The 26,153-nt window shown below is 38.6% G+C and overlaps 1 protein-coding gene across 24 annotated transcripts in view; it reads right to left on the reverse strand.

Annotated features, from left to right (window-relative positions):
- The window catches only part of LOC136420569 (tensin-3-like), a 160,013-nt gene that overhangs the window by 116,766 nt on the left and 17,094 nt on the right, over positions 1-26,153 (reverse strand). Inside the window, exon 1 of one of the 24 annotated variants that reach the window (XM_066407550.1) lies at positions 20,509-20,671. The exons of 21 other annotated variants lie outside the window; for them this stretch is intronic. The gene's annotated coding sequence lies outside the window, so the exon portion shown is untranslated. Of the gene's footprint in view, positions 1-9,176; positions 9,356-15,362; positions 15,468-20,508; positions 20,672-26,153 lie in introns of those variants that run through there. 2 more of the 24 variants (XM_066407552.1, XM_066407551.1) reach the window with 2 other exon arrangements.

Below are 26,153 nucleotides of genomic sequence, written 5' to 3' on the forward strand. Positions count from 1 at the left end.
GCCCCAGTTCCAGTCCAACGTTTCAATTACAACCCTGGCAGGTTCGAACTGGGTCAAGTCCATTTAAACATTGAAAGCGCCAGTAGGATTAATCTTCCTCAAACAGCCCCACACACACACCACATTCTCTTGTCATAATTGGCACACACAGATTTTGGCATAGACAACTCTCCAAATATTTTAGATCGCTAAATATTTGCAGTGGTTTTATAATTGTACTCCCAGTTTGTGGGAGCCTGAAGGCTAAGAGCACTGGACAATGAAAAAAAGAGCTTGAATTATAACCTTGGTAGAGAAAAGAAGAATAACAAGTTAAAGGAAAAAGCAAGAAGTGTTCATACAAATCTGAAACAATGTTTTCAACAGAACCTACCAGCGCAATCATAAAACATTGCATATTTATTGCCCTACACTTCAAAGTATGATGAACAATTTTAAGTTAAAGACACTCTTTTGCACAGTACCCTTAGATTTACAAAGATCATAATACAACTTTTACAAGAAGAACTTAGTAACAAACTGGTTTCAATGAGTCAAAGGATGATCTGCCTGTGTCACTTCAAGCTGTAACAGCTCCTCCTATACAGAAATAAGGTACTGCAGTATTGCCCTACTTCTCAAGGTTCACTAAACAATCAGATTTGCATATCCTACTCTCACGTTTCTGAATATAAACACACCTTTCCCACAAATGTAGGCCAGGCTTCTGTGCCCACTAACTGAATTATGGTGCGGTCAGGCAGGCGTGTCATGTATCAATTACACAAACAAGCTTTCTACTTGAAGCAGAAATGTTCCCTGCAAGGGATATCATGCATGCATGACAGAATGTGATAAATATGGATATAGGCTTTCATTTTGGTGGCATGGTGGCCCTGCAGTTAGGGTTCTTCACTTTAGAATCCAAAGGTTCTGGGTTTGAATCCCTGACAGGTTCCAATGTTGTACCCTCTACACAAATATTCTCACTCAGGTGAAAATGAGTACTCAGTTATAGGTAGCTTCTATTTAAGATATCCTCTCCGATTGGACGTATAAATCCGGAGGTGCTGTGTTTGAGGAGAGCCACATCTCGAGCACGTTAACAAACCCAACACACTTATCCATAAGAGTAGGGGTCCTTCTCGGTGTGTGTGAATCAACGCTATCAATCAGGTCTTTACAAAACTAGTGTGTTGCACCTTAATAATACATCCTAAAAGCTCAACCTTTAAAACAGATCAAATGAAACCTATTTAGTCCAATGTCTAGGGTCTAACATGTACTATGTATACTCTTGGGGTTGACAAAGACTGTAATTGATAACGTAATTATACATACCTATAAACTTTACTATTCTGCTGACCAAGAATAACAAATTAGCAAAAGTGTGTCCAATTCTAAGTAAAATATATCCCTCTAACAGCAGTGACCTTACAGAGGTAGAAATATCACTTTATTGATAAAACTATGAGTTCAAAAGGATTGCAATGATCAAACTTATGACTTTAGTATCAGACCAATTCTATAACGACAAATTTATAGCAGACATATCCAGAGCAATCAATGCAGTAGCTCTGCTTATTGAATTACTTCCGCAGCCTGCCATCATTTCCCAATATAGAACATGGCAACTGTGCCTTTCTAACTCGTGCAAGGTTGGAGAATAACTTGTGATATGTGCAAGGTTAGGTAGGAGGACAACCTAAGACTGTGCCTTTTGGTGACCTAAATGAAGAAGTTTGCAAATGGTTCACTTATACATGCATCATAAGGACTATGCTGCATACTAAAACCTCTTTGTGCCAAATTCTAACAAGATTCCAATCCAAATTTGCCATTTTGGCCGATATCAGTCTACCTTTATCTCTGATATTGATACAGAGTGAACCCCTTCTTCGATATCTTGTCACATCTTTAAGGAAATATGGAACACAAAATCTAATTTTACAGCTTCCTGATCAAGTTTTGACTAGACAAGAATCCAAGTCTCGAAGTCCATCTTTAATCACAATTAGAATTCAGGGCAGTAGTTCAAGATAGATATTATGTTACTAGAGATAACATGTCACTTCAAACAAGGTTGCAGGCAAAACGATATATTTGGCCATTGCTGCAACTTGAAATCTATATATCAGATAAAATTCCTAGTCCTGACATATTGATTTCTACATTTTTGTAAGACAAGAAAACTTTAGAAAAACTTAGAGAACTTTAGAAAAGTTATGACGAATAATTTGAAATAGAGTTTCACAAAATATTGTATATATACCTACAAACCGATGAATAAAAACGCCTTGTACACAGGAATAGAAAAAGATTCACATTATGAGGTATCAAAACAAAACAGCGAATGCCAAACAGTGAATTAGATTAATACAGGACACATTTCTGACTAACAAGGTCTCTTCCCGGATGTTATACAAAACATAAGTGCTCCTAGAATTAGATGACCCAATTGAATTGAAAAGCAGCCTTCCGGTACTGTATATAAAAATTGCCATTCAGTATGCATGCTAACAGTACAGGAGGGGAAGCTAATGAAAAGAAATCACTTTCTTACATGGTCAAAAGCTCAATAGCTTAAGGGCGAAACATTCTAAAGATCTGAAATCTTAAAATTAAGTTCGTTAATTCTTATGACACACGAAGCTCACATAACTCTACCTAAACAAAATAGCATAAGCTCAAATGCATATAAATTTTATAGACCTCTAAAATCAATTATTTTTATTGTGGTAAAGATGACAATAACATGCATCAGCAGAGACCACATAAAATCAAATTTCTCATAGCTTGTATTTACATACATGTATAAGAATGGATTTCTTTTCAAATATATGTATCCAGTATCTATCCTCAATTATCTTTTCAAACTGAATTCCAAAACCCTTTCTTCTGGAATCTGACCTGGTATTAATAATTCCACAGTGATTTCTGGGTCATAAAAAGGGCTGATCATATCAGGACCACAAATTAACTTTACACAAAGAACTTGAGTGCTCCCTGATTCCACACATTTGATCAAATATGCCTTGTGGATTAGAAATATCCTATCAGCCGTTGGCAGGTCCTCATTATGTATTCACAGGGCATTGTCGGGGGAAACCGCAAAATCACCCCGCATTTGAATGAGAAAGCTGCCAGCAGTCCTATTCTATAGCCACGTGGGCTTCTGTATACTCCACACAATAACTTCCCACAGCACAAAGCAGCATGCATAAAGGCTACGCTTTCTTACTTTCACTCACAAACAAAAGAAAACTCACAATACAGCTGGAAGACAAAAAAGACGTTTGCCTGGATTGGGCAGTCTTATGCTTCAATTTTTAGAGGAAAGATTTAGACTTTTAGTAAACTGAATAGTTATGAATGCCATGAATACCCAAACGATGAAAAGCAGATCATCTTGAAAGAACCATACAAATTTATAAAATACTACTCTATAAAACAAAGTACACGGATATAAGCAAAACTACCCATTACCAATAACAGACTATCCTGGGCAATATTCCAAGCAAATATTTACCTTCCCTGTTTGCATTTTAGCAAATTTGTATAATGTTACTTTGGGTGCTTGATTTGTATGAAGAGGAACAGACAGTAGCAAACATACACAATTTACATCTGAACAGTTTAGCATAGTTCTACAAACACACAAGAATGCTTCCACATAAAACTCCATCTTTAGAAATGCCATCCTTTAAAACGTTCACTCTTTACTTTATGTACCATCCATTTATACAATACAAAGAAAACAGCTTGCAAGTTGAGTAGAAACTTCATCCGGATTTCACAGGCTTTTACACCACATGTTAGACTTGCCAGGGAGATTGCCGTATTCCCCATATGTTGCTGCTGTGAAAGACCTCGGCAATGAAACCACTCACCACCAGGAACTGCGAACACGACTCCAGACAGCTCGCGTGGCTCACCAAAAGCCCCATCCTTCCTAACGAAACCGCTCGTACGTCCGTTTGCTGCCAAGAGGGTCGTAAACTCTACAAACGTGCGGTCAAAGCCGGCCACTATTGTTCCCAAGCCAGGCCATCTACACGCACTGGTCAGCTGAGCGTCACACAATGCCCCGGGACAAGGGGTGCGTCGCGGTTGTTTTCCTAATGCAGTCGCAGGTTAGCAATCAGCCCGCCGGCCCCAGCTGTATCATTCATTGTCCAATAATGCTAATACGCATCCTGGTGGACCACTCAGGATCCATGTTGCCAAATTAACTTCGTCCTCTATCAATTAACGAGCCAAGTCTAACGAACCGTTCACCTTAACATACATTACCACTTCTCCATTTCTTTATTTAGTCACACACTTCCAAAGGAAGTGTTGGTCTTTCATATATAGAATATGGATGTAGAAATATATTTGCATGCAAATGTATGTGTATTTAAACAAGTGGACGCTATTACAGATGACAGGTGGTATTGAAATGACCATACATAATTCATTTTTCACCCAATCCTCTGAATTTTGATTAACTCCATACAGTACATGATGGTTTCATTAGTTCGACAATGGAACAGTCCAGATATGATTAAAATGCCAAATGTCTTGTTCAGAAACTAAATGAAACAAAAAGTGCATTGATTTTCTCCATGTAAACAATGTCCTATGGCTAGTAGTCAATACACAATTCATATTAAGTTTCAGTCTACAAAAGTACATGGGGCACATTTTTAAACTGTCAATGATCTGACAACTCACAACTACTTTGAACATTTGTCTATTGTCTTTAAGTTTATAACAAGATAAGACAATACAGGACTACGTTTCTTCAAGTTTATTGTGTTCAATTGTGTACTGATATAATCCAGACCTGGCTGCATTCTGACCCTTGCTAAGACAGAACTTTCGCTGTCCTTCCATCATAAACATTGTATCGATCGCGTGGTGTGTTGTAATCAAGTAGAGAGGGTTCGGATCTCCATATATCACACCACCAACATGCTGACAGCTCAAACCTATTGTTTTGTTGTACTGGAAGGCAGAAAATCTACATAGCATATTACCTCAAACTAGTATGGCCTTTTTAAAGTATCTAAATAGTGTATAAGAATGCAAACAGCTTCAGGAGTCTGCTGCATGTATGAAAAAAAATGAAAATAAATCCCATGAAGATGAAACTTTCTTCAGGTCAACAATTGATGTACATTTTTCCCTTCCATTATAATTGTTCTGCAGTCTTCTTTATTAACTTTTATTAATATTTTTTTCAACTGTATTACTACAGATACCTCCCTGGTTCAGCGCATAAAACTTTAAAAGATTATTAATTCTTACGTCTACCAATGAAGGTAAATAACTCAATTATCACAAGAAGTAAAATTTGTGTCAAAATACCCTTATATCTTGAATTTTCAAGACTTTTCTTCAACTTTCAATAATAAAAGTGTAATAATATATTCATAGAAATCTTTAAAACTTATCATACTAGGCAAAATAAAGTATCTTTCCAATCTTTTCATAACCCAGATACTATACACAGGGTGCAGTTAACAGATTTAGACTGATTGATTGTATGTTGTATAGGGATATGTCCTGGTATCTGAGACTAGGTCAGACTGTATTATATCTGTTTAACACATGGCCCTACACCTGCTTAGCACCTGGCCCCACAGGGCATACTCCATCTTTCTAAGACTGGGTGTACATGTATGTCCTTTTTCTTCATCTTCGTTTTTATCATTTTGTACCTCAAGTACAGATGTGTGAATTTTTTTTCCAAGTTCTATATGCACATTTCATCTTTTAGGTACTTGGCTTTCTCTTAGCCTTTTTAGAAGTTAGACAAACCCCCATCCCAACCATAATGGTTAACCAGTCGACTACAGGTCACCTACAATGACTAGTGAACCTTATTTTCACAAGCTGACTGTACACTGTAACAAATGGTAACAAAGTGCCTTGTATGAGTACTGCAGCAGCAACATGTCAAGAGGGATTAAAACTAACAGCCTCTTGGCAGTGGAGATGAAGAGCCCTAACTAGTCAGCCATGTTGGAAACTCTCTGACACCATTAAGGGCTTGTACAACCCAAAAGAATCAAAATGCAACGATAACTTTGTTTCAATTCCACTTTGTGACAACAGTGAATGCCACAAAAAAACACATTGTGCACACAAAAATTTTCGCTTTCTTTGCGTTCTATGCAATGCAAAAGTGGAAAAACCTCAATTCTTGAATTTCATTTAATGCGGGATGTATGATAATCCCTACATTGCAAATATATAAGCCAAGAAATCATTTTAGAGGCTTTTATTTCTTAAGTATATCTAATGTCTGGTAGCATATCTTGTCAGAGTAAGTCTTATACTGCAGCTACTATAAATCTTTAAATTTTTTGCAATATTTTCAAGTTTGCGGTCTTCGCAGTGGCCTCTCACCCTGAAATCATTATACCGCGAACGTACGTTCTGTCTTCTATTGTTTTACTACGGTGACCATTATTTCAACTGCAAACTCAAAGATACACCTTGTCCCAAAATTTACAGTGATTGCTGCAAATCGACCTAGAACTTACGCAACAGTCCCTTCGCTATGATTGTTTCAATGGTGATGTGCGTATCCCTATAGTAATCTAATTCTGTATGAAGCCTATCCAGGGCCATTATGAATTACCGGAACTATCAACCTACGCATACCATCAATCTGCTGGCAGTTGATTGTACTGGCGGTTTCCGACGTCCGGATTAGATGTGTATTAGGCCAGCAATCTTCTACTTTATGGGGGAAGGGGTCTGTTAGTTCAATAGTTGTGTCATATTGCCCGAACTATGTAAATATTTTCTTTGTCTGATGGTGAGAGAGTAGGCTGAAGCTGTATTTGCATATCTCCCTAAAAACAGAATAATCTATCATCAAATCTTCATTTTAAACATAAAACATAATTCTAGATATGATTCTACCCCTCATGTCTTGAATGTTCTTCAAAAGCTAACCAAAATCAACATTCCAATTTTTCAGACCACTAAAAACATTCCGCACAAAACCATCAAAGCCCAATCTTTCAAATATACTAAGATACACATATCAATAATAACAAATATGCAAGGCATTACGTTCCTGCTATAAGTACAAATTTGACAATGAAACCTCTCCACTAAAGTCGTAATAAAGTATGTTGAAAAAACAGCTTTAATTAAAGAATTTATCACAACACAGTGCAGTCTCAAAGGTATGCTGAGTGAATCAGCTATCATCCATGACCACCTTCTAAGCCAGATCCACAACTATCCTTTAAATCTCCCTTTTAAATCGCGTGCCTGGATGAAATACCTTTTGCCCGCCTTCCCTCCTGCCTCTGTTTACCTTAACAATTGAAATGTTCCTCCTACATTCAACCTCTCATGGCCAGACAAAAGCAGAGGTGTGACTGAGATAAAAGCCTGTGAAAAGGGTGAGTTAGCAGGGTTTAGTGAATACCCACATTATAGGAGAGTTCATCAAGACTTGGTGGAACTGTACAAAACGGGCCCCTGGCGGCACAGTCCGTGACGTGTCTGTCATTTGCAGTAGGCAAACTCTGCCATACCAGAGAAATTCCGGGCGACTAAACTTTCAAAACGCTTTTGTAAATTTGCAGGATTGGTACAGGGGAGGCCTTTGTGTGGAGGGCAGGGGTTGTTTCACACCAGGCCACCAATGGGCTCCACTGCTTGCGTAATGACCCGACGGGACACACAGGACAACTCCTGTACAAGTAAACGAGGAGTTTACCAACAAACTGGGCAAGCAATAAACAAAATTACCTGTAGACAACAAATCTAACTAACTGTCTTCAAAGCTTAAGCCCTGCATCTTTAATGTTCACCAGACTTTGAAATAAATTCAAATAGGCTGGCTATGTAGCTGAAATCTAACATTAAATACTATAGACCAAATTTAGATCACCATCTGACAATAGAAGCTGAAAGTACGACCCATCTGTATGTGCATCCACTGTTCCATCTAGTAAATACCAATCTAAAAAAAACATTTCTCTAAAGTTTGAATGGAGTCAACGCAGATCAAAGGAAAGCCACTCCACAACTGCTACGATTCATTTCCGAGCTGCACCAAGGGTCTTAAAAAATTGGGTTAACGATTTTCCGTCAACCAAACAGAAGAGAGCACTGCAATTTGATTCCCTGCCCAGGCCACTCAACCCAGCCCTTTTCCCCTAAAACCCTTCGGTAAATACTCCAGCGGAAAACAAAACTATCTCCGGCCCTATTTCTGGCCTGGAACCACCGTAACATGCATGACTCCCTCTGCCCCTAGGAACAGCAAGTAGGGGGCTGAGTTTGTTTTCCCTGAACCAATGACAATCCAACAAAATGCGTCTTTCTTTCACAGCTTTCAAAACGTCGGTATTCCCTGCTAAATTCACCACAGGAAAAAAAAACAAGTGGCTCCTTTTGTGCGATCCTAAATACAGCATTATACGATATCTTCAGATCTAGTGTCAGATGTCTAAAGAGGGGGGAGGGACACAAAGGGTTACCAAGCGATCTATTTTTGTTTCCAATGAAGCATGGCAATTACTTCTGATGTCAGTTAATCAAGACTTAACAAACCAGCCATAGGGGAGGGGTGGATTAGGGGAGGGCTGTATAATTGATTCAGTGGAGGTCAGAACATTGTTGGGTAATGATGCAGATAATCATCCTAGAGTACCACTCTGATAATGAAGACATGTGGCTTCTTTAGACACGAAATTCCTTTGGAGGGAGGCTAACATTTCAAGACGTTGGTACAAGGTGTAGAGATGACAACTCCTTGACAGTTCAAAAAACCAAGCTTAATGATAATATGTGATAAAAAGAAAAATAGATAAGGTCCCTCAGAAAAAGTTTAAACTTGGGAATATTATTTCTACATAATACACAAATGAAAGGAGCCTTTAAAGATACCATATTAGTACTGTTTTACAGAGTTAAGTCAAAACAAGTGACCTAATCTAGAAATCATAGTCCTCTGCCTTGCCAGTTTAAATCATATGTCATGTATATAAAACAAATCCACATAATATTTCAAGGCCAATACAGTTTACAACAATTAACACCCAAAACAAAAGAAAAATTCAGTAATAACCTCTCTTTTTGTACTACAAAACAACAAGCAAACTCCTTCACAACTATGCTATATACGAACAACCCCTAGTTTGAACAGTAGGATTTTCAGTACAGCACACATGTATACTTACCTTAGCTGCCTTCCGTGAATCAACTTGTCAACCCTTGACATGAAAGGACTAGGTTCTGACTTTGTTGTGACAAACTGCCAACAACAACGGTTGTTAATCCACAAATAGCTTGACGCACGCGAATGTCACACCAATGTTCCACCTCGTGGGTGAGATATGACGGTAATATTTTGGAGCTGGAACTTTTTTGGGTAGGGTTTCCTACAGATCACCCTCATCTGATACCAGGCTCTTCTACTGACTGCCACAACCCCCTCCGTCCAAACTGCTCAGGGGTAACACAGGAGCTGTGTACAAACTACTGTACTTCGTGTTTCTTTCACTGTGACTTTATGTTCACTGTTTTCACGGTCACCTGTGTACCGTTACCTTATCATTACCGTGAAAAACCTGTTGTTGATATTTATGATTCTTTCAAACCTCCGCCACCGTGAAGTTATAGTTCAGTGAAAATGTACATTTTCCTTACACCGTGAAATTTTGCTACCGTGAAGTTAAAGTGAATTACAGTATGTCACTCTAAGATTCTATCACAAAATAATGAAAAAATAATTTCATTCTAATAGTGTTATCAGAAGTCTACTTTTCGTTGACTTCGATGACTTGCCACAAAGTCACAAAGTAGTAAAAGTTGTAGTTATTGGCTGACCTCATTTTATGGCCAATTACATGGTCAGGTGTGGAACAGTCTACTTAACACTGTGGGGGTACCAGTCATGCCAACATGGACCAACATTCCAACAGGGTACTGGAAAACATTTCCTTACAAATATGTCTTAGGCGTCATGAAAAATATCAATATGTAATTACTTTACAAAATAAAGCTATAAAATGCTTAATACAACAATATGTTCATTTTGACATTTTACATAACATTAAACATTAAGAATCTTGCTTGAAAATGTTAATACTTAGATAAAACATTACACACTACTTGAAAACCTGCCACAAGAAACAAGCACTAGGAAACATCTTCCTAAAACTGTAAATGGCAAAAAAAGATGAATACTGATCTTCAAACAACTTCACCTTTGGATAAGCCATAGATGGGACTTGAAAAGAGCATTCCTAGCACAGCGAGGGTTCTCAACATTCTTTTCTCAACAGAACGTGGTCCAAACCCCGAGTAGCAGTCACACTGGAGATGTTCTATGCACTTAACAAGCTGAGCATAGAGACTACAACAGCAGGATGGTAAGACAATAGGGGATACAACAATGAGCGGACACCGCAAGGCTTACACATGCCATGGTCCTGACGGGTCGGAATGTGAACAGTTTCTCCGGTATTCACAGTTATATAACGTGTAGGCCTTCATCATAACTATCTTCGAAACACAGTTTGAAAGAAAAAGTGTCCACTGATGTATCTGGAAAATTTCTGACAAAAAAAAAATGAAACACTCTTTTTTAAAAAGATTTGATGTTTCAACTTTGAGATAGTCTTTACTGAATCTTGATAAAGTAGGTGACGGCAAGTTCCAGAGGGAGTGCAGTCGGCGAGGAGAACAGCCCAGAAAATACCAGTGCAATCGGAGCTGTGACATTCCCTCTCTTGTTTGCTGGAAATCAACAAACAAAAGTAGAGGGGATGCCATCTGCCTTGAGTGGGAAAACAAACCATTTAGGTCACCCCCTCCCTTCACCATGAGCCCAGTACCCTTCAATTAAACCTGCAGGGTGGGTAACTCTATGGCAACCATTCACAATGAAAAGGAGGCGGGGTTATATCAGAGAAAAACTCGCAAATTGCTCACCACTCCGTTCTGCTTGGTGTACGCTCAAGCGATAGCGTGCTATGTCAGGGAACGGGCCCAAGAGTAAACTAAACCATAGACACTGGGGCGTCTTCCCTAAACCGTTAGATGCACGCACGCAACCGGGGCCAACAGGGTGTGGCAAACCACACCTGTATGACATCGCAGAAAAGGGAACTACTGTTCAACACGGCAAACATCTTGTTTTCAACACGTTTTAAGCCTTTGCTAAAATAACCAAAAGCCACCTTCCAGGGTACTGCACAGGTATTAAAGGAAAAACAGCAAGAAGGTACTAATTGAAATATCAATATTGGTACTGTGACACTGATCATTAAAATAAGACCTTACAGTCCATCAAGAGCCTTAAGACCTAAGAGAAGACACCACTTAAAGAAAGACGAAGGTCCATCTTAGCGTAACTGTGCCACTGCCTTTGTTTAAAATACCTGACAGGTAGAAAAAATTCCTGACAGCTTAAACTATGTAAACATGTAAGATATAACTTACCCCCTTATCCCACTTATAAAAGGGGAGGGATTTTTGTCATTTAGATGGCTCAACAATGCCATTCTTTTACTACTTCAAAAAACATTCTTTACAAACCACACACGCCTTCCTTTATCTTCATCTCAAATTGGACTGATCTTAGAACTTTTGACTGAAGTATGAGACCACAGACCACATGTGATCCCAAATGCTGTAAGCTTTCCTTAAAGTCATTCTATGTTTGACTGAAATAACTGAAAACAAAAGGCCTCTTTTATGATAACTTATAACTTACTTGTGCAGATGATCTTTAGCCTACTTCAGGTAATATTGCAAAATAATTTTGAACCGTTTCATTATAGAAGTATTCTAAACTGCAAAGAACAAGTCTAAGATAGAATTAAGGTCATAAAAGTATACCAAGAAGGCAGTCAACAGGTGGAAACCGTGTTAAGGAATGAATAATGTTTGTGGAAGTTTCCTAGCGCTATTATAAGACTTTCAAGAAGCAGCTTTTCCCACTTCTCATTCAGCGTTTTCTTGTCATTTCTTGTACCAGTCCGAGGAGCCCGTTTGTTGCGTGTGTCGTGTCACACGGTAGCTGAAGTACAAACAACTCTGAAGAGCGTACGCTGTCGAAATTGCCTGGGCCAGCCGAGCTGAGATTTTACACCTGACCTAGATTGCTTCATTGAACAAAGAAAATCGACAAACATATATCAAAGACCTGTACAGCTGAACCACTGCGGAAAAAACATTACCCAACAGTGTTTACCCTATGGTGGAAATTTTATGTTTACTTTCTATATCAAATCTGTTATTTTAAGCCTACGAAAGTGTATTCCCCATTGATTTTATGTCATGAAGTTTCCATTTTTTGGATGGATTGGGTGAAATTTTAATTCTATCCCAACAAGTTCCTGTTCTAGGATGGAGGGACGGGTCATGGAGACAGCCCTGTTTTACAGCCTAAAACAAAACCATAGCATATCCAGGACCAAAGATACAAAAAACACTGCTGTAATACCAAGGTCAGCCACCAGGAGGTCCACAATCGACCTTGACTATCAGGTCCACAACACCTACCTACGCACCTAATATCATCACAATCCATCTAAAGGTTCTTGAGTTATTGCACTGGATGTGCATGCACACATGCACACAGGCAGAGTAAAAACTATACCTCCATTTCTCATGGAGGTAATGACAGAACATCAACAATGCATGCTGTATGACCTACAGGGCACACAGCAGCTCTGCCAGGTATGTAGGGATGGACTCTACCTAAACAGGTGCTTATCCTGGCATCTGAGATATGAACCGGGCCTCTGTCAGAACTTAGGCACTCGCTGATCTGGGTCAGTGGGCATTGCCTGATCTTATCCAGTAGTTTGGCAACAAGGTAAGGCACCTGAAGGTGCCCCACCCTGTACACCTCCAGCACAGGTAACACACCTGTACATGCTGGCACACCTGTAGTTTGGACATTCAAATCTTAGAAACAATAGATAGTTGTTCTTATAGGAACTTTCACAGCCTAATCCAGTTACCTGTGTGAAATATAATGGATTGTTTATAACTGTCATTTTTGATGAATTGCTCTAAATCAGCTAGTTCAATCTTATCTTTGACATTTCATTTTCTGTGGTTAAAGTTTTCTTGTAACTGTGCAATATATCACAATTAAAGTCAACCACTGTTAGGATGGATGTTGGCAAGTTTTGTTATGATATCAAGCAATAAATCCTGTTGATATGGTCTATTATTGTGGTATGAAGTATTGTTTATGGAAGGATCTGCATAAAAGTCATGTTTTCAAACTTCATATTTACACAATATTAAAACCCATTTTGTTCCAGGACGTATAATGTATAAGGTATTTAGAACAGTTTGTAGCCCGTTCTGTAACAATGAGCAACGGTTTTAATAGATCAATATACCACCAGCAAACTACAATTTTGAAATAACCATCCAGTAGTGATTTGATACTTTCAGTCTCAATAGACTAGTAACGGTGTATCGCCAAATAACCGTTACTCATCAACGTACTAACGGTATCATTTTATCTCATGGCAAAAATGATAAAAAAGAAGACTCTGATCTATATAAAACATTATCTATATTGTATTTGCAATGGCCGGAACAACTGCCCTTCTTTGTAACACACAGGTGTGACGAAGTAGTTGGCTACCATGGCCATGAAACGTCCTCCTTATTAGCTGGAATGGCCTTATCTAAAGACTATCATTAGGTCATCAACAAGGAAAGTACCAGTAATGGTCAGCCCATTATTTAAATCCCATCATGAAGTGTGCGGCCTCACCAACATGGACCCCCTGGACAGAGCCGCTTGGAAGCTTGGTGTAAAGACTAGCCGACTACTGCCCACCCCTGTGTCAGGGACCCCAGCAGCAGTATAATCAAAATACTGGATATGATACTACGACAACTACTACTACCTCTTTTACCCGAAAATGCGACTATCCAATTCATGTCACTTTCATAAAGAGGACAACATACTGTCACAAATATGTCTTGTCATACAGCATTTAATATTTAGTTACTTTATGATTTTATGACATTGTACTGATTTTTCAGAAAGTGAAAGACCAAAGTTACTAGTCTCCGTGAAATTGGAGTTGTGTAACCCATGATTTTACAACTAGAATGTGATGCATGGAGTAAAAGTATGACCTAAAAGACAACAAATATCAGAGAATTTGTTCTTTATCTATGAAATTCATTAATTGATTTGTGTCAAATCTTTGGTTGGTCAGTGGTTACAGCCTAGGCTATAGTAAAAAGGGGTAACAACACTAAAAACCCCAGACTGTACAACGCCTAATATGACCTGATCCCTAGCTTCTGACAATTACCTGCTAATTTCTCTAGTTACAAACAACCTTTTACCTTGACATTTTAAATCAGTTGGCTTATCTGAAAGGGGACTTCTGCTTGCTCTAATCATGCGTTCATGCAGCCTTTCATTTTTCGGGTCGGAACTATTGTAGGGTACCCACTCGGAATAATATCAAAATTAGACCTCATAGATGAGCATAACCAGATATGGAACTTGACACATTATAATCAGCCAGCTGTCAATCATTCTGCCATAATTATGTCAAAGGTGATACATTACTTGAGGCCCTAAAGCAAAATACCCAACAAGTTAGACGACACGTCACGACAGCGAAGCAAATATGGGAAAAATTGGTAGGGGGAGCTTTTACACAAGGTCACATCTTCCATACCTATACATGATATATACAGTATATTAGGGTAGAAATAGTGATCTGGCAGAATGGGCGATTCTTTCGTAGGGATCACAATCAGAGTCTTTCTGGATCCCTGTTAATACAATTGGCAATTCTACCAATCTGGATCTTTACCGGTTGAATCACTGATTCTGCAAGACCACAATCTCTACCCTTACATATGCATAGAACCCTTCAGATCTTATCTTAATGGGCTAAATAAGGACATTCAAGTTGCCTCATACAAAACAAACATGGTATAGCTATTATTAACTGTAGCTACAAAATACGATTGATGATAGAACTTATTTGAACCTTCCTTTCCCCTAAAATACACAACGATTCATAACTTTTTTTAACCCAATGCCCCAACTTTATAGGTTTCACAAACACAGTGTTTTACAGCCTTGAACAATTTTACCTCCTTTACTCCTGACCAGTTTTGAAATCAGATCAAGGACACAAGTAAGAACATGATTGTGTCTTCAACACACGCACGCGCACACACACACACACACACACACACACACACACACACACACACACACACACACACATACACACGCACGCACGCACGCACGCACACGCACGTGCACACATGCACTGTTCACATGTCAAACAACAACTGTCACTTCACTTGTGACCAATCGTTTAACATAACAAGCCCTAAATTGAGCAGACACTTACCTTACGCTAGAGCCTCTAGTGGTGTTCCAGTTCTATAATGAATTGTCAGTTTTATAAATCTTTTATGAAGATCTACGACTGTCGTCAAACATGTGGGACAAACCCACCGTACCAGTCTGACTAAGGCTGCACCTTTATCCACCCCCAGCCATGGACGCACTGCGACTAAAACCCAACGAACAATCGACTCTTTATCTCTTACTTTGCTCGCAGCTATTACGTGGCAGAGAACTCATTATGACCGTACAACGTAGTCATCAAAGGTCACCGTAGGGCAAAGGACTACCAATCGTAGTGTCGACATGTCCCCCTGTCTTCTGTCATATCTGTCAGATAGAAATCCTGTAGTAATAACAGGATATTATCTTCTATGGGTTAGGGATGACGGGAAGAATCTTTGGCTTGAAAACAGGTCAACGTAAATCATAGGAAAGTTGTCTGTGACAAAATGTAAACAACGAGTACAACAAATGAAAGTACATTGCAACTAATCTACATTGTGACTTTACAACGTAGAACTACAACTACAACCACAACAACTATGGTGCAACCTATATAAATCTTCACTACAAAGTTACATTGTAGTCAGTACATGTGACTCGGTATATCACTCAAAGCATTTATCAAATCTTGTTCCACTTGACAAAACATAAACAAGATAGAGTGGGTAAATGTACATTTCAAGTTATATGAAACTATACTGTAACAGATCTGCATGGACATAACCACAGTTTAAGCTTTAAGTTTCCATGACACAATTAAGGTATACCCCGAATTTCCAAAGTTAGTTGTCATAGATGTGACTCATTAAGATATCACTCAAAGCATTTATCAAATACTCTTCCACTTGACCCCAGCCACAGCCTTGTGTCAGGAATGATGTCATGGATATTATATCTAAATGTTTCTTCAACTGTAAGTTATGACCATGGCCCTGAGGGATAAGGCACTTGGAAAAACTTGTGGATTAGATCAGACCTTCTTAAGGCAACTGATCAGAAGATGGTCACTTTAAAGATTCCCAATGTAGGATTTTGATGGCAAAACTCAAATTATTCTGATTAACTTATGAACTTTTATCTGGCACATTTGCATCATTTTTTTTCACATTTTCTGCATTTACAACTTGTAAAAAAACAACAGTTATTTTTAAGGCTGCAGCATTTGCCAATTTTCATGATAGAACTATAGCCGACTAATTGACAGTTAATATAATAATTATGTATCTGAGGAAGATGTACTTCCAAATACAACTCTGAATATTGATATATGATCTAGGAGACATCAAACCTTTTATGATCTTAGTGTGATATATCCAGCTGCTGCTGAGCCAAGTGTCTGCGAAGCTGGTGTGTTACGCCGAAAACCTCCCAAAACTTTGACTCCCCTGTCCATAAAATGCACCAATGATTTATAACATACCATAATCTACTTTAATACCAGAAGATGAGCCAATACAATAAGACAGAATTAGATGTTCCACCAAACAATTTGTTTCTCTATTGTTATCTATAATAGAATCTACATCCAGACAATTATAGACCTTCCTGGGATGCTTTCCATCCCACCTGTCAGAAAACAATTATAGTGCCTTCTTTGTTAAACAATTGTCAATAGGGCATTGCTACATCTTCAATACCTATGGCTATATCAAGTATCCGATGGCCAGCTATAGTTGTAAACATGTTCATTATCTTATCAAGTTAATTGTAATTGGTGACTGTAAATACAGTCATTGGCCTAACAGTATAACACTGATGACACTGTTCATTTGATTGGCAGTTGTCCGTCAAGAAATTAATTACGTTTGTGAACCACTAACGTGTTTGAATTTTAAGTGCTTGGTCTCCTTTCGTCTTCTGTTTTCGGTTCATAGCAACGGTTTGAATGTTGTTATCTCGCAACAACAAAAGTATTCCAACATAAATGCTAAATTCTAACCATACTTTTTCACCAACAAAGTAACCAACAGCATTGTCAGACGGGGATTTCTCACATTAGATTTGAAATGCGTTGTTTTGACCTTGTTCAATAGTGACAAAGATGACAATGCCAGTTTACACAGGCTAATCAGAGCCCTTTTGCACTGAGGTAGTCATTGTCGAGCGACCATCAGTAGTTCAAAAGGATTTCATTGATGAGGATGTGTATTTTGTAAGCATTGTGTGTTTTGATGTATTTCAAACCATACTTTTACATCATGGATCACATTCAATTTATAACCTCCATTAACATTTATCTGCCTGGTTACATAAATCGGGCATTTTGAAAAACAGTGGGTTTGGAAATCTCTAGTGCAGCACCCCCCAGGTATGTACAGCTTAGATATACAGGAGTGCATTATACTGGGGGACGTTGGGTTGGAGATTTGTCTGAACGCATCTTTTCAGGGTGGCAGAATTATGTACCCTGGTGGAATTATGTTAGATGTTAGAGCCATTGGCCATACAAATCTAACCTTAGTCGCTCAATGGACTCCACCCAATGGAAACAGGGCCTTGGACCTTTAAACACAGCATTACGCTGACATAAAGAATCATTCAGACACGGATTTATTCCACAAAGTCTATAAGGAATGAACAATGAGATGTTTTTCGTCCTTGAGGTCCATCTCCAAGCTCAACATCCGAGCTACTTAATCCGAAAATTGCCTGCTAAATCCTTCCCTGGGGCCCTTGGAGTCCCTGTATTGTTGCTAGTCTTAACATTACCCATAGCACAGACAGACACAGACTTAGTAGAGTTTTACAGGTAAACATGTTTAAAAGATATCCAATGTTTAGGCAGACAAATTGTAAGTCTGTAAATAGGTAGTATACTTCACAGAGGTACGTACACATGTCAGAAATTAAGTAAGTGTCATTGTTTAGAGCATGTGTGTTATCAAATGCAACGTTACAAAGGAAAGGATAGTAAGTATTGATTTTCACAATCAAGAGTAAGCTGTTACGGATACTATAGGGAAGTATCCCTTTTGTAAAAAAACATTTACTTTGAATGTTAAGCAACAAAAGAGACTTGAATTCCACTTGCTACTTACTGATCCAATAATCTAAGTTGAACATCTCTTGAAGGTCATTCTTGCGTTTGAAAATGTCGCACAAGAAGGACCTACAGGTGACGTATGAATTTTCCAATATTCAAAATATCAATATTCAAATAATCATACCCATATAGATATCAGATGCACATATCAACATTACTACATTCTTATTTGGTTGTATATCAATGATTGTATATCAATGATATTGATATGTAAAACAGCCTATATATACATGATTGTCATCCCTGACTGATAATTGTACCCCTATTAGTATTACTTCAGGTTGCCAGGGAGGGACCCTCGGGAGACATGCGTAACAATGGTGGACATGATTACCCCTACTAACTGTTGAAGGTCACCTCAGCGAGGAAAGGTCACCAACGTATCTTCCAACATCAGTCGAAGCAACCACACACCTGTGAACTGTGTATAGTGAAAATACAACCAAAAATCCTTGGTTTTTGCTATGAGTATGAATATTACAGCATAACCACACAGGGAAAGTAACTGTATGCCTGTTGTGTGAAGAAAACTTAAGACTGTATGTAGATCTCATACAGATATTTACTCACACACACACACACACACATATACATGTATACACTCCTTCTGTTGAGTTTATCATCCATAAGTCTTGCAAGGAATAGACATACAAAAGTCCTGCTTCAATGTTGGGGCCTGAATACTATAATTGTCATCTATTTCTATGTTGTAGGTTGTTAACAATGTACGAAAGTTAGCTTTCAGCCCTTAGGTAGATCTTGGACCTCCCTGGTCGCTGTCTCTATTGTACAAGCCAGACAAAAACCCTGACAAAGACCGTGATATCATTGCTTATACGATTAGCATGTTTCTTGTATAGTCCTTTCACAGGATTTTCTTGTCCTATGATTTATTCTTACTTTAGAAAAGGTAGTTTTCTTAAAGTCTGGAGGTGACAAAGGTTAAGGGCAGGTGACATTGACAGATAGCGTCTTTTGAGAAGATGATTTTGTGAGCCGAGTTGACAGTCTATGACCTCTTCAACTGTTATCAATTGTTGTCTATAATACCTAAACACCACAGCCTGTCTCTATGGTCCATAATGGGGGGTGGGGGGACAACAAGGATCACCAATAAAGTGAAGGTCGTTGTAAGTCATACTTTGGGAACTAAAAACCATGGACACATCCACTTTTCATTTTCTCCCAACAGCGAAATCAAATCCCCGCAAACTTAAAGCGATTTATAGTACAATCACATGGAGTCAAAACAAACTTTATAGAAAACATCAGTGTTTTGACAACTCATTCAAAATCTAGTTTATCTCAAGGAAATGTTGCAGTCCATGATCCTTGTTTCAAAGGTTATGTCATTTATTTACAACGACACACAACAAGAGTGGACAGTCACTCCAATCATTTTCACTTCATTAATGCATCAAGTCATTCAGGTTCAATGGTTTCAATACAATATGGGCAAATTCAAGCCTCATCGTAACAAATGTCATACCTTCCACAGCCTACATATTGGACCAGATCATTGAGTGATACAGAAAAGTTACTCCTAACAATCCTTTAGTTTTTAAAAAAATTGTTATTTCTGTACTTGATTTAGTTACAGCGAATACGACCTCAATGCCTGGGGCGGTACATACAGTCCTTTTCAATAACAGTCCTTACTGCGTAAAATGGTTACCTCGTAAACGGCCAAGGAGTCAGAAATTGACAGGGTGTTGTGCGGAGCTGACGGCAGATAACGAGTTCTGAATGGGTTCTTAAGTAGTCAGTCTGGGAGATAAGATCGAGTAAAAGGGAACATGTGTAATGCCAACCCACTGAACTTGTTTGTGGACCTCTATCATACACATGTACGCAACTGTTAAGAAAATGTCATGTAACTTGATACATGTCCAACAGAATCAAAAAGAAATGGATAATTGTGATACCAGTTGGATTAACAATGTCGTTTTGGCAAAGGTGCTTCATCCTCTTAATGTTACCTTACCTGTATGGTCACCACATTGCCACCTGTGATCTAGTGTCTGCTACAGTGTCAAAACAACTTTACGTAATGACCGTTGAATGTAGTGAAGGCAATAAGGCATACTGAGTATTCACCTACCTGACCTTCCAACGATTATCCCTCAGTTGTTCCAACATAAGAGCAGTACAAGAAATCAGACGTCATTTCATAACACGAGAACGCAACGTAGCGCCTAAAATCCCAACTGTCACGTCAAGCGATCAATTGCAAGGTCTGGAAGCATGGCTCCGAATACCAAATGTCAGGTTACTATTATGAGCTACGCAGGTCTACAATTTGGCAGTCGTTAGGTAAATGCAAATTGGATGGCTCACCTTTCAGTGGATGAGACATGGCCCCAGGGGATGTGTAACGTAAGGCCGAGGTGACACTACTGTTAACCTCTGCCTGCTGTCATGACGCATGTGGGAACGGGTTGGACACATACATATGACGGTCCGTAAATTGTCATCACACAAACACAAGTGTGTTTGCACCACATTTATTCCTTCAGGTTTGGATATTCAAGTCAGATCCGTAAATAGGGACTGTCGTTTTCATATGTCATGACGGTTTTTAGTTTCACACCTGCTAAAATAGACAAAAACAAATATCAAGTTGCCTTATAGAAGAGAGTTGAACTCAATGATAAACTATAGGAAATGGAGTTTTCATATATCTAATCTGAAATGATATTTGATACAAGGACGAAAGTTCTGCTGCAGTACCGTAGGAAGACATTACGAGGACCATTATCAAACTTGACCATAGGATACAAGTTCACGCACAAGTTACCAAACAAGTTTGAATGCAGTACCGTAGGAAGCCGCTACAATGCCCATTATTAAACTTAACGTTTGTCTCTCCGACACCTACCCACCTACCAAATATTATGAAGATACATCCACAGCTTCTCGAGTTATGCTGTTTACACTCCACCATGGCAAAACCGAAAACACAACCTTCTGGTAAAGTAATTACATGTTGCAGCCAAGCATGAAAGAGCCTTATTTTTCATATTACATAAAAGATGAAGATAAACAGTTTACAGTAACCCTGTTAATGACCCATTACAGAGGAGTAGACACACCAAACAAACCACATACCTCAAAAACAACACTCTTTGTCTTTCTTACATAGTTACCTTTTAACCTTGAAAGCATTGAGAGACATACTTCTGACAATGACATTTCTTATGTCTATAAACTGTTCTTGTAACAACATATTAGCCAGATTGATAAGATGAAAAATGTACTTTTCTCTCATATCTAATTATAGGGGTTTGGTCACATTCATCATATGACAGGTTTACAAGAGCAAATTGAGGGCAGTCATGGATGTGTTGTACAACATTTCATACTAGTGACAGAAAAGGTAATAATGCAAATACTTGTCAACAGTTAAGTTCCATTATAGTCTCACTCAAAATCCTAAAAATTGTGATTGCTTCTTCAAACATAGCTTTCGAGAAATGAAACATCTTGTAAACAAGTGTCCCCACTACAGACCTGATTCTTAAAATGTAGGTTTAGGGAAATGAAACGTCTCGTAAACAGGTGTCCCCACTACAGACTTGATTCTTGAAACGTTGGTTTAGAGAAATGAAACGTCTTATAAACAGGTGTCACCACTACAGACCTGATTCTTAAAACGTTGGTTTAAATGAAACGTCTCGTAAACAGGTGTCATCACTACAGACTTGATTCTTAAAACATTGGTTTAGAGAAATGAAACGTCTTATAAACAGGTGTCAACACTACAGACCTGATTCTTAAAACATTGATTTAGAGAAATGAAACATCTTGCAAACAGGTGTCACCACCAGACCTGTACTGCAGGCATGCCCCACTGATTATGTGACAGCTACATGTGGCTGGACCCTATCAGACCATGTTTCCTGTCACCACAACCCAACAATACTCTCAGGAAGTGTTTCGTGACCAGGTAGGTGAAAGTCACACATTTTTCTTCTGTACCAAGATGTTGCTGATTTCAAGAAAGCTTTGCAGAGGGGGGGGGGAGGTAAGGTAGGAAGGGCTGAGGTAAAAGGTTGAGGTAGTCTCATAGCCTTTTTGATGCCGTAGATACAGTGGGTTGTTAGATAGTGATTATGTCTAGGGCAAGGTATTGGAAGGTAAAGTCCATCCCTCTAGTTCCACCAGCTTTTACCTCCCCAACCGAAGTCAGGTACCCATTTTTACACCTGGGTTGGGTGAAGGAAGTCATGAAAAGGGCCTTTCCCAAGGGCACAAGAATTGGTGGCATGACAGGAGATTTGAACCCAGGACCTCTGGATTCTTGGCCAAACACCCTACTGTATTTCTTCTGCTAGTTAACTAAAACAATAACTGAATTAAAGGTCAACTTTTTGATGTTAAAATATATCAGCTTGTATTGATACGTAAACACTTTCTGGACTTACCAATAGACAGCAAACTATGCAATTTTGACATGTTAACAAAATAGAAGTATGTTTTTGATCTTGTTCCACTCCACTTTTTTACACTGTACCTTTAGGCAGAGGCTTGTGAACCAAGGACCTTTGTTGTTCCAGGCATGTTGGAGAGATTTCCGGTGGGATGGGCCGTACCATGTCCACCGGAAGGAGGGTATGACAGACTAACCACAGCGATCCTTTTTATGTCCAAGAGATACAATGGGAAACATTCCAGAAATTCATCCAATCACATCACACTCAACAGCATTTACCAACTTGTATTTTCCAGAAGACAAAATTCAACAGAAGGCAAAACCACAAATCTGTAAACTCTCTCACCATCATCTGAGATAAAAAGTATACAAATTCACACAATAAGGTAACATTACTCAAACAAGTTTATATTTTACAGACCTTTTATTTTTCATACATGCGTACTGTGAGATTTGAAAATCTAGATTCAAAATAGGTGCTTTTATACCACATGTTATTACAATGTCTTAGTGAAGACACAAACACCTGTAAGATGCACACCTGTGGAGGCGACAAACAAGGTGTGACCACCCAAGTGGGCCGACACCAGCCTTAAGGCCTTAAGATGGTCCAGTTATTGGTGTCATCATCATTCAGCAACAAAGTGTTAATTAGCATTCTTATCCAGGATTGGTTACCTTAAACGACGCCTGCCTATTGTTTTCCTCCCCTTTGATAGGATTAACTTTTCCCTAGAGATGAATCAAGAATTTATCTGGAATGTTGATTATATGTTCGGCTGTAAGATATGATAATTAAGATGTCAAAATGTCTGGCTCTTGTCTGGAAAATGTTCTAAAAAGGTGAGAATTTCAGCCCTTTTTCATCGATGACTCATCGATGCTTCAGAATCACATGAATCAATTTTAATGGTACACATATACTAAAGAAGACATCATCACCTCTTATTATAAAAATTAGCAAATCTTGGCAAAAGACCAATTTCAAAATATCTAATAGTATGAATAAATGTTGGTTCAGAATCATTGTGTTACATGCTGAAATGCAGATTTCTATGTATCAGGCAAATATGCTAGACTCTGTTCATACCAGGATTTGCAAATCGGCATTCACCCAGGCACAGGCTTGATCCCCATTCGCAAACTCCTGCTATAAACGGTCTGAATCCGACACCAAGTACTTAGGGTTAACGCCGATCTGCCGAATCTGGATCGATCCCATGTCTGGGTGAATCTCGATTTGCGATCCTGGTATCAACGGGTTCCTAGTATTGGTCAAAGCAGAAGATACTCAGTTTAGAACAAACTCAACATTTCCTACCTTTCTTGACTCCTCTTGCAATCCTTATAAACATTCGTCAGAAGAATTTGCAATATCATGAAAAGCCTTCTTTTCTCCCAATGACATACAAACTCACTAGACTATTGCTGTCACACCCTTACACAGAGGTGAACTAAAGCATCACACTTTACGGGCTGTGCCATTCTATAAAGGGGGGGGGGGGGGCATCAGAGCTCAACAAGTTTTTCCATCATCCTTGGGAATCTTTGACACCTGTTACCTTTCAAATGAACTTTTCCAACGTTTTGAATAATTTCTAGTTTTTGTAGTGCAATCAAAAGCTGAATATATATGTTGCGGTAAAACTTATAATAGATGCTTCCATTGTAAAACCATTGCCACCAACAGTTCAAATACAAGTATCTTCTTACAAAAATTACTGTGTCGGCTTCTCGCACCAGTAGAGCAGAAAACAGCTTCCCTTTTTTGACCAGTTCCGACTTGCACTTTGCATAGTCGGGATCAAAGGCCTGCCCACACCACTGGAGTCTGGTGGAGCCATCAAGGTGTTTATGTTCATGTCCATCAGGTAACCAAACTGCCCTCTACTGTCAACAGACAGGGTAGGGAGAGGAAGTGCTACTGGGTAACTTGTGAGGTCTGTAACTTGTCACTACATGGTACCCTAGTTCCCTGGACACTTGAGTTCTTCTTTAAAGGTTTATCTAGATATTCAACATTTACTACTATTGTTTCATTAAAAAGTCAAGATGGGGAGAAAACATTTTATGGAACCAAATTTGATATGTTTTATGTTTCAGCCACATCCCATATTTCCCCAGTGATCTATTGTAAATTTGTAACCGTTTTTGTGTTGTTTGGCCCTCAATTTTTTAAAACATTTCCCATATTTTCACTTGAATTAACAGCATTAATTTCCAATGTTATTGTCCTCATTTCTATAAATGTAAAATCTTTAAAAATATAGAAAAAGATGATTATTATGACAATGGTATACAATGTTCCAACAAGGAACAACTTCCAAGTGCTAGAGTGGTAAGGTCAAAGGCATTACCCACATAAAATCAAAACATTCAAGAACTAAACTTTTTGGATCCATTTCAAAAGGAAATGTCAAATCTTTTTAGACAGTTGAAAGGCATGCCTGAAATGACAATAGAGTTCGTTGACCCCAACAAACTTACCCCAGGAGTAGTCCAAATATTTATCCCAAAAGAGGAGACTGTCAACAAGCAAACGATACAGGCCACTGGGTTTGGGATCCCCGTAATTCACCAGAACAACAGACCTAGTCTTCAACCTGGTTTACAGGTAGATTAGTTCAACCCAGATTGACCTGAGGAGTCACTAAGTTGTGAGTAATGTGTAGTGCTTTTGTTACCAAGGATCCAATCTTCTTCCAAATCATTAAAAATGCATTCAAAGATGGTTATCAATCTGTAAAATCATGCTAGAGTGTACCATTTACAACATTTTGACTCAAAGTTTACCTTTCTTGATTTGATTTGACGTCTATGATACATGTATATGCAATTCAGAAAACAAAATTTGCAATGTTGCCCTATACTCGATGTTGCAGATCTTGCCAAATCTGTAAGGAGGCGCCTCAGCAAGTGTAAGTCAACAATGCCCTCTAGTGGCTGAGTCTAATACTGCATTTTCTAACACTGCATTTAAAACTCCACAAATTCTCATAAAGGATAGTTCCTGTTACACATCTAATGATGTTTCATACAGAAATGGTAAAAAAATATCTAGCTTTTATTAACATGTAAATACCAAGGTATCATTTGGGTTGTACATTTGTAACAAAGTCATATATTTATGTTTTAGTTTCCAAATAGTTGAGAACCAAGATCCAATACAATGAATTACTTCAGCCTGAAATTCCCACCTCTTCTCTGCACCTGTCTGTAATATTCCTTCCACGCTTGTTCTTGATTGCACAGGAAGTAGATAGTTCTAGTACTATTCCTTCTAACTGAACCATTGCGAGGTCAGTGCACAAGAA

This window comes from Branchiostoma lanceolatum, chromosome 15 (genome assembly GCF_035083965.1).
Source record: "Branchiostoma lanceolatum isolate klBraLanc5 chromosome 15, klBraLanc5.hap2, whole genome shotgun sequence".
NCBI classification, from domain to species: domain Eukaryota; kingdom Metazoa; phylum Chordata; class Leptocardii; order Amphioxiformes; family Branchiostomatidae; genus Branchiostoma; species Branchiostoma lanceolatum.